At 38.1% G+C, this 10,052-nt stretch overlaps 1 long non-coding RNA gene across 18 annotated transcripts; it reads right to left on the minus strand.

The window, feature by feature from the left end:
- Positions 1–414: 414 nt before the first annotated feature.
- Positions 415–6,032, minus strand: LOC112179789. Of its 18 annotated transcripts, XR_005803292.1 has the most exons (14): positions 5,649–6,032; positions 5,456–5,556; positions 5,215–5,263; positions 4,676–4,795; positions 3,840–3,983; positions 3,570–3,698; positions 3,430–3,483; positions 2,240–3,322; positions 1,925–1,973; positions 1,822–1,842; positions 1,593–1,698; positions 932–1,025; positions 728–817; positions 415–634 (listed from the first exon to the last, which is right to left on the minus strand). It is a non-coding gene; the product is annotated as an uncharacterized LOC112179789 (long non-coding RNA). The 18 variants fall into 18 exon arrangements; XR_005803293.1 differs by having other exon boundaries at positions 1,593–1,973; positions 2,240–2,323; positions 3,194–3,322; XR_005803289.1 differs by having other exon boundaries at positions 1,593–1,973; positions 2,240–2,440; positions 3,194–3,322.
- Positions 6,033–10,052: the final 4,020 nt, after the last annotated feature.

The raw sequence follows: 10,052 nt of genomic DNA on the forward strand, positions 1-10,052 counted from the left end.
GATTCCAGACATCGTTTCCGAAATTGTGAATCGATGTCCGCATTGATTCCAGACATCGTTCCCTGTAGTTTACATTGACGTCGATTAGTTTTTTAAACATCGCTTCTTACTCAATACATCGTTATCCATGAAAAATGAGACATCGATTTTAGTTTCGAAACTGATGTATTATCTCTTTCTGGACATCGTTTTGTAGTTTAACACTGATTTGAAATATGTGTATATACATCATATCTTTTATATGAGATGATGTCCAAGAAATTAATTATAGCTGCTAAAATGATTGTAATCCACATTCAACAACATGACATTCTGAATTAATTGAATATGGGGCATTGCATTAATTTCTGTCGAACAGCAAAATTGTTAATAGTTTCAAAAATAGGCAAAAACATCCCAACCTACATCCAAGGCTAGCCCAAAATAGACCATTGCAATAACTATATGCAGTTTAGTTCACCTGCAACTGTACAACGTTCTACTTCAAAATGATTCTACAAAATCTAGCTAGCCTTACTCAAAATCACTTTGGTAGAGTCAGCATCTATAGCAAAGTCTGCAAATAGTCATCTACTTCAATGCGGACCTCGTCAAGTTCATCTTGGGTGTATACTTTCCGAGTCTTCACTGCCCACTATGAATATATTCAATAACATAAGTCATAATCAGCCCACTATAAAATCTGCCCACTATAATTAAACCAAAGTTTCCATCATAATGCATATACCAAAGCCAAAGCCGATCCTTTCTTTAGCTTGACAGCAAGTATTCCAAGCATATCATCAGCTATCAGAAAATTTATTCCCAAGTGCAAAATCTGCATTCAGTAGACTGTAATACTTAAGCTTGGCGCAGTTCTAACTTTTAACACTGCAAGCACAAAGAGCACATGAAAACAACTGGCCAACACACTGGAGAAAGTAAGGCATACCAAATGGTTATCACCAGTAGACTGGCGGAGAACTCTCATCTCTGAACATGGATGGGTTCCTTCTCAAATAAAGGTACTGAGCTACGCTTTTAATCTGGAAACATACAATAATTATCATTAAAAGATTAAAAAATAAAAGCATTCTAAAGATCAAGCATCTAAAACTTGCACTTGTATCCATAGAGGAAAGACTAAAATACATCAATTTGTATGAAAATACTATCAAAAATCCAAGATTCTGTTTAGTAAGTTGGTACCATTTTAATAAGTTGGCACCAACTATAATATGTTTTGTAGTTACGTGCTAGTGTTAAAATTTAAAAACATGCATATGCAAACTGTCCGAAAGAAGATACAGGCCAATATATATCGACATATCCTCATGAATCATGATCATGTGATGTAGTCATTGATTTAAAACTGTTATTGTATGTCGATTACGGGACATATTCCTAGGTATTGGATACTTTTGTAGAGGAATGGCCAAAGGCAATGTATCCAAAATTCTGGAATCAGCCCGAACAAATAATTTGAAGCTTGAGATATTGCGGGTGGTCATTTAAAAGCAATGCATTACAACAAAAAGAAACCACATGATATTCAATGTATCAATGAACTGCATTTGTCAACAATTTTGTACACACAGACAACTAAAGCTTACCCGAATAAGAGCCTCGGAGTTTTGCCCCTCTTTATGTAATGCAGGGCAACGTGAAATTATATAAGTATACTATTAAGGGTCTTTCACATACTTCGTGATACGGGGTCTGCAAATGTGCAAAATATGCATTGTAAATAGACTATTAATATCATAAAGTTAAGACTTAAGACAAATTGTTTATTGGTAAGGGTGGTTTGAAGGAAATTTCATTGAAAATGTACGACATAACCTTCTGCTCCCCTCCCTTCACCTGGAACACATTTGCATCGGAAAGTCAAAAAAGATAGTTCTATTAAAGATCAAACCTGCTCTGTTTCAGCTATGAGTACAACCTTCTTTTTTCAGATTTCTCCCAAAACTTGAGTTTCGGTCCTTTCGGAGCTGTTCAAAAATAAAAATAAAGGTTATCATAGAGTACATAATTCAACCAGGAAACAATTTAATTGAATTTGTTTCGACTAAGAAATGGAAAGATAAGAAGACGTTTACTGATTTGAATTCAATTGAATTGAATAAAAACTCAATAGCCTAATAAACAGAATCATGATCGTTAACTCAAACTGAAATCAAGTAATCTAGCAGTTACTAAGCTGAATGATGTGATAATCAAGTGAACAAAATCAGTATGTATGAAAGTGAAATCTCACCAAGCCTTTCATGATGTTGACTTTCATGTCTAAGCTTGTTATCGGCTAAAAGCAGATGTTGACCTTGATGGAGGCTGGAGGTTTCTGCAATTGAAACAGTGGTGGAGATCCTTCTTATATATTCAATGGTTCGGGTAACTCACACAATGCTAAGGAACCAAAGGCCCAAAATAACTCTGAGAAGGCATGCCCAATTGAAAACTGAAATGCCAACAATAATCAACCATGACCACAATAGAAGATATAGGGTTGTTCAAAGTAATCAAAAGCAAAGTAGAAATTTTGAAAAGAGGATACCAATCAGCAGAGACTAAATCAAATGCCTATATCTCTAACCTCAGCACAAACAAAACTAAAAGAAGAAGAACACAGCAGGAAAATAGGATTTCCAAACCTGCAATCGTTTACTCTCCAAACCAAACCCAAATCTATCAGTCCTCTTGTTCTTCTAGTCGAACACTGCAGTGATAAACCCCATACTCTTTTTCTCTGGGTTTGATATTGCTAATTCTTACCCCATACTCTTTTGTCTGGGTTTGATATTGCAAATAGCAGATAAGGTTAACCTTCAGCCTTATCTGCTATAACACGTTACAAACAACCAATGTTATAGCAGATTAGTGATGTCAACTACTCTTTTCTCCCTCTGTAGGGGGTACCTACAATTTGTTTCAGACGTACAACATTACTTAAATGGACTGACAAAGTGAAATTTACGACCACGTTTGTAAGGAGTTAACAGTTGAGGAGGTGAAACTTTCAATAACCTCATAAGCCTTTGAAATTCACATGTAATTCTTTTTTGAAATAACACCGGCAACCAATATTCATCTTGCATTAATACAGGTACAAACTAAGCATTTCATCAGCTCCTAAAATCCCAAATCCCTGCTATGAAGCTTTCCATCAATTGTTTACATGTAACAAACGAAACAATGTATCATGCAAATTAACCTGATCTTCATCCAGTGGGTGAGACTGCGATAAAATAGCTTCTGAAGAACTCACTGATTGTCTCCTCTCTCCTTGAGAGGTATTTGTACTTTGCCTTTCTGCATTGGGTGCATGGACACGGGATGGTTCCTATATAGTAACTATGTTAAGTTCAAAACATAATCGTCACAAAAAAAAGGTTCTATAAGTTGTTATATTCTATCTATGAAAGGAAGAAAAGTACAATGCTAATCTACCTGGCCATCATTCGATGGCTGAGGGCGTGATGAAGAAACTTGTCCCATAACAATCTGGAAAACCACTTCAGCCATTAATTAAAATTCCAAAAAAAAAAAATCCATGTAGTTTGGGTTAGAGTTGCACTCGAAATCCTTACCAATAAGGAATCAAATACGGTGAGTTTGAATTAGATCAAATTCTAATCAAGGCCTTACTTGAGGCCGCATCTTTACTTGATGGTTGCAGTACTTTGGCATGTCTGTGTTTATAGCATCCTTGAAGCTTGCTGCATTGATTGATCACATGAAAACATAAACTTTGAGGTTCAATAACCAAATACATGGCAATTGGATCATGAGCGAAGATCATAAAGAGCATAATGCGAGTAGGAAGTGGATTTAATACAATGAATTCAAAACCATCAGACCTGTCTTGTTCAGAGCAGTGATAAAAAAAATGAAGCTTTTTCCAACCTTGTCGGCCTTTGAATGGTATAGAAGTCAGGAGCCCCTATCTGGGAGAAATGAGTCGGAAACCCTTTTCCATGCTCGGTTTGGAAGCGCTGAAGAGCCTGTTACAATAGAAGATCTGAGTCACGTACGACAACAAACCAGTTAAAATGCTGCGCTTAAATTTAGCTTAAAGAGATCTTGAATGAGTATGATATATATTAAGCATGAAAACTTTATTGGATACAAAGCAGATGATGAAATTTGGTATTAGAAACTGAACTATTATCTCAACCAAAGCGCTGTTGACTGATATGTATAACTATCAACCTAAGGAGCTCAAATCGTATGATACATGGCATTCACTAAAAGAAACACTAATAACGAAAAATTAATTATCTATTTTTAAGAAAGGAAAAAAAAAACTTGATAATCAGAAACTGAAGCAATGAGAGCCAAAGAAACTCAACGGCAAAAAAGGAGTAATCTGAATCAATAATTTTATCATTTTACATAAACCCGGACATAGCAATGACAATGCAAAATCCATAGGCATAGGCATCAAAAATGAAGTCCTATTTTCCTTGAGTTACAGCATTTTTCTCCCTTGGCAAGTCAGTAGTGAACAAACATTATGGGGTAAGAAAACAATGATATACATAAAATTCCATAACAGATAAATAAACATCCTACCAATAAATAATTCAAAATATCAAAACTGAGATATTATCAACAGATTTCGTAGCCTGGGAGCTTGATGAGGGGGCAGATGTGATTCTAGAATAACTATAAATGAAGCAAGGGAGAAACTTACTATGTCAAATATATTGAATACTTTTCAATTATTGGGTAGTACACCCAAGGCGCTGCAGCAATAAAAGTATCAGGTTCCAATATCTCCTTAACATGCTCCAAGAAAGACGAACCAAGAACACTGCCAACAGATCAGAAAATCAAGAGACAGCAATAGTAAACTTTGATAAGAAGAAAAGAAAAAAATTAGCTACAATCTTTCATTAATACATTAGAATCAGCTGAAAAATGAGGAAGGAGAAACTCAAAATAAATTGACGAAATTAAAAAAATGCCTTGAAAGTTTAATTAGGTTTCACCTAGACAAATTCTATAGCCAGACAGCAAACAATTTCTATTGGTATTAGAGTACTATGACTTCCTATAACCATACGGACACAAATCATTGCCTAGAAGAGCTTTGCTGCTATAGCTACATCAGATGGGCACTTTGTTTATAAACTTGCACATAAACTCCTTTAGGTAACAATGAAATCCAACAGAAAAAGTAAGGACTGATGAAATATTGAACACAGTTGACAATGAAACAATTTAACATACCTTGTCTTGCGCTTTTCCTTTCAAGCCCAATCAAATACTTTACAGGTACCTAAACAAATGAAGTAAATGTCACCGTAGATCATTATCACCTATCTTACACAAAATACTGAACTAGAAAAAGATCTATTGCCTCTGATTATAATCTCCGAAAAGTAAAGCTTCAAATTTATAAAACTCAACAAAATCCCCAAAATTTCCCAAATCAGTGACAAACAATGACAAGAATTGAGAAAGAGCGAACCAGAGATAAAGAATGCCTAGAAAGCTCCAGTTACATGGTCATGGAAGCTTCAAACTTTGCCCAGCTGAATGAAGAATAACTCTGTAGATGAAACACAATTCCTTGGAAGCAAAATAAGAAACAAAAGCTCAGATCGGTGATTCAGAACTCACAAATCCTTCAAAGACTTGTATTCCACAGATTAGTGAATTACCTATGACTCAAAAGCTCAAAGTTTCTCCGAAACGGCGGCCTTGAGGAACCGATGCTGTTCACTGTCTTCGAGCACGTACAAGAGCTGGCCTGACTCGAAAAAGATGGAGGACGAGGCGTCGAGTTCTGCTTGGATTCGAAGAACCAAGATGATGAAGAGGAGGAATAGAGCGAAGAGGAGGCGTAGAACGAAGAGGAGGAACAAGAGCTGGCCTGACTCGAACAAGATGGAGGACGAGGTGTCGAGTTCTGCTTGGATTCAAAGAACCAAGAGGATGAAGAGGAGGAATAGAGCGAGGAGTCGGTGTAGAACGAAGAGGAAGAATAGAGGCTGTCGAATAGTTAGGGCAACTGGGCAAGTCAATTTTAGTCCAAATTTGTCTAAGTGAGGGAAACAACTTTTCATCCCCGCGTTTTCTCTCAAAAATTTTAACTTAGCCGCTCCGCGTTTTCGCAAAAATTTAAATCAAACCTTAGACATCAGTCAACAATAAATATCGATGTCAGTAATATACATAGAAATCGGTATTTGAGAAATCGATGTTAATGATATTTTTTTACATCGTGTGAATTCCTCACCGATGTAATTGTCGTGATGTCTAAGGCCAAAATTCTAGTAGTGGTGTCATCAATGTGGATCAAGTGAGCATTGGTTCAAGCAATGCAAGGCAAGCGAGCAACTAGCTTCAAGATACAGGGCATACAGGGACCTGAGGGAGCAAGAAGTGTACCTTGCAGAAGAAGAAGAAAATGGTGGAGACGTCCATCTCACCATAGAGGACTTTAAAGCTGACGATGAAGTGCACAAGGATGCCGCAAACTTTGATTAGATTAGTCCTTTTATTTTCTAAGAATTTTTGTAATGGCAATATGCCTTAGTCAATAAATGACAATTATATTAAACTCTTTCTTATGTGGTGCACCCAATGAAATATGATGTCTAGGAAAGTCATTGAGATTAATGGTACTTAAGAGAGCCTCGCTCCACCAACATCTCTCTACTTTCCTGGTCATATTTGATTGGAGTTACCAAACGGATAGAGTGACTACAATGTGTCTTACTTTGATTTTATTTTGGATTAGACTTTTGATGTAATCATTGACTATCTTTATTAATAAATTATTGTATTATTATTCGATGTCATGGACATATTTTAATTCCGAACTTTATTATTTTTCAGTATGTTTCCTGGAGAGTTGGAATGCCTTGTTGATATTGGCACCACACATACTATATTGCGACATAGGCAACTATTTCTATGGATGATGCCTAGTCAATCTTCTGTGACTACGATGGCTAGACCATCACAATTGATTCATGGTCGAGGACCAGCTCAATTTATGTTGATGCTCTCCTAGGGCTAGAAGAACCCTATTGAGTTTTAAAGATATAAGAGCCAATGGTTTTCATGTGGAAACACATTGTGAGAATGGACAAGAGTTCCTTTGCATTACCTCTAATGACTACGGACATAAACGAGTATTAGAGAAACTTATGTGTTGATCTAGTGGGTTGTATGCAACCACTATTCAAGTTTTTGAATCCAACCATATCATGAGAGATGACTTATGGGATTCTGACACATATAGGCTTTGGCATGACCGTTTGGGACACCCAGGTCGTGATATGATGATCCGCATATTAAAGACTTCACACAGACATCCATTTTTCAAAACGAAAAGAAGTCAGAACCAAAATTCGATCCAAGGTAGGGCTGGCGCCGCCTACCCCCTGCGGCCCAAAAGTGGTATTGACGCCACCAATACCTCCTAGGTTCCTTTTTCTACTTCTAAAGTCAATTGTGACTTCGTGGCTCAACTAGATACTAACCTGGTTGCTTCTAAAGCCCATCTTTCGTTCTGGAAAGCCTACTCTTTAGTAAAATTAGGATTGAGACCATCCTATGTAAAGAACACTAACGAAAATATTCCATTCTTACAAAGAATCCAAGGTGATATTTGTGGACCTATTCAACCACCTTGCGGACCATTTAGATATTTTATGGTGTTGGTTGATGCATCGACACAATGGTCACATGTCATGCTATTGTCCACAAGAAATGCTGCATTTGTTAAACTCCTAGCACAAATCATTAAATTAAGGTTCACCACCCTGATCATCCCATTAAGTCAATTCGTCTTGACAATGCTGGAGAGTTTATATCAAAAACGTTTGATGACTATTGCATGTCCATTGAGATTGAGGTTGAACACCCTATTCCTCATGTTCACACCCAAAATGGTATCGCGGAAGCTGCCATTAAAAGACTTCAAATGGTCGCTAGAGCATTGGTTATACGCACCAATCTCCCTATTTCTGTTTTGGGCTATGCAATATTGCATGCAGCTGTGCTCATTCGTCTGAGGCCTACTGCCACTCAACCCTTTTCTACATCCCAGATGGTTACTGGATATGAGCCAGATGTCTCACACTTACGCATATTTGGGTGTACAATTTATGTGCCAATTGCGCCGCCACAGCGCACCAAATGGGTCCTCAAAGACGATTAGGCATTTATGTTGGATATGACTCTCTGACCATTATCCGCTACTTAGAACCCTTGACAGGTGATCTATTTACCGCTAGATTTGCGGATTGTCACTTTAATGAGACAGTCTTCCCGTCGTTAGGGGGAGATAGGAACAATAATGTTCAACAGGAACGACAGGAATTGTCGTGGTCTGTCCCCACTTTGTCTCATCTTGATCCCCGAACCGCACAGTCCGAAATTGAAGTGCAGAGAATTCTCGATCTTCAGAACGTAGCAGGCTCTATGCCTGATGCGTTTTCTGATATAGCTAAAGTGATAAGATCACATATACCTGCTGCAAACGTGCCTGCAAGGATTGATGTCCCTAAAATCATGGACATGGCGCCACCCTAGTGGTATTGGGCTGGCGCCGCCACCACTAATAGTGATGGCAATGTGGCTCAAGTCGGGCTCCCATTAAGGAAACGTGGGAGGCCTAAAGGTTCGATGGATTCTCGCCCGAGAAAGAAAGTGAGTTTGGCACAGAAAGATGCATTAATCATCGACATAAATAACCCGTCTCATGAAGATATTCTAGATTATGGTTATGTCCAAGAGACATCATTGGGGGACGCTCCAATGTTAGAACTAATTCCATGGAATAGGGAGATCTCCATGAATTACACTAGTGTACATGAGACGTTGAATCGAGATCCTATTATCCTTGATGATGTGTTTGCATATTCTATTGCTCAAGGAATTATAGAACAGGATGATATCGAACCTCGCTCCGTTGAAGAATGTCAACGAAGAGCAGACTGGCCTAAATGGAAAGATGCGATCCAGGTTGAATTGGATTCACTAACAAAGAGACAGGTATTTGGGCCTATAACGCTGACACCCCCAAGTATAAAGCCTGTTGGCCATAAATGGGTGTTTGTTAGAAAGCGTAATGAGAAAAATAAGGTTGTTAGTTACAAAGACCGCCTTGTGGCCCAAGGTTTCTCACAACGCCCTGGAATAGACTACGAGGAGACATATTCTCCCGTAATGGACGTTATAACGTTCCGCTACCTTGTCAGTTTGGTAGTTTCTGAAAAACTTGACATGCAACTTATGGATGTGGTTACATCATATCTCTATGGGGATCTAGATTCATAGATATATATGAAGGTTCCAGATGGACTCCAATTACCCAAGTCAAGTGGCTCTAAACCATGGAGCGCGTGTTCAATAAGATTGAGACGCTCACTATATGGATATAAACAATCCAGACGAATGTGGTATAACCGTCTAAGTGACCACTTGATTGGGAAGGGATATGAGAACAATGAAATATGCCCATGTGTGTTTATAAAAAGGACAAGTTCCAGATTCGCTAGCAGTTTATGTCAATGACATGAACCTAATTGGAACTCTAGATGAGTTAAAGGAAACTGCTAAGTACTTGAAATCTGAATTTGAGATGAAAGATCATGGGAAAACATGGTTTTGCCTTGGACTAGAACTCGAGCACCGTAGTGATGGGATTATGATCCATCAGTCAGCATATACTCAAAAATTATTAAGGCACTTTAATGAAGATAAAGCAAAGCCTGTGAGTACTCCCATGATCGGTCGTAGTCTTGAGCCTGAAAAAGATCCGTTTCGTCTAAGAGATGAGGACGAAGACTTATTAGAGGCTGAAGCGCCCTATCTAAGTGCAATAGGCGCATTATTGTACTTAGCTCAATACACAAGACCGGACATGTCATTCGCAGTGAACTTGTTAGTTCGACACAGTTCTGCGCCAACACACCGCCATTGGATTGGCATAAAGACAATTTTTCAATACTTGAGAGGTACGATTGACATGGGCTTATTCTATCCCTACAGAGAGAAAAGAAATAACGGAAGTGTGGGATTGGACTCCACAAGGCAAAACGCCACCTTCC

This window comes from Rosa chinensis, chromosome 1, assembly GCF_002994745.2.
Source record: "Rosa chinensis cultivar Old Blush chromosome 1, RchiOBHm-V2, whole genome shotgun sequence".
Taxonomy (NCBI): Eukaryota; Viridiplantae; Streptophyta; class Magnoliopsida; order Rosales; family Rosaceae; genus Rosa; species Rosa chinensis.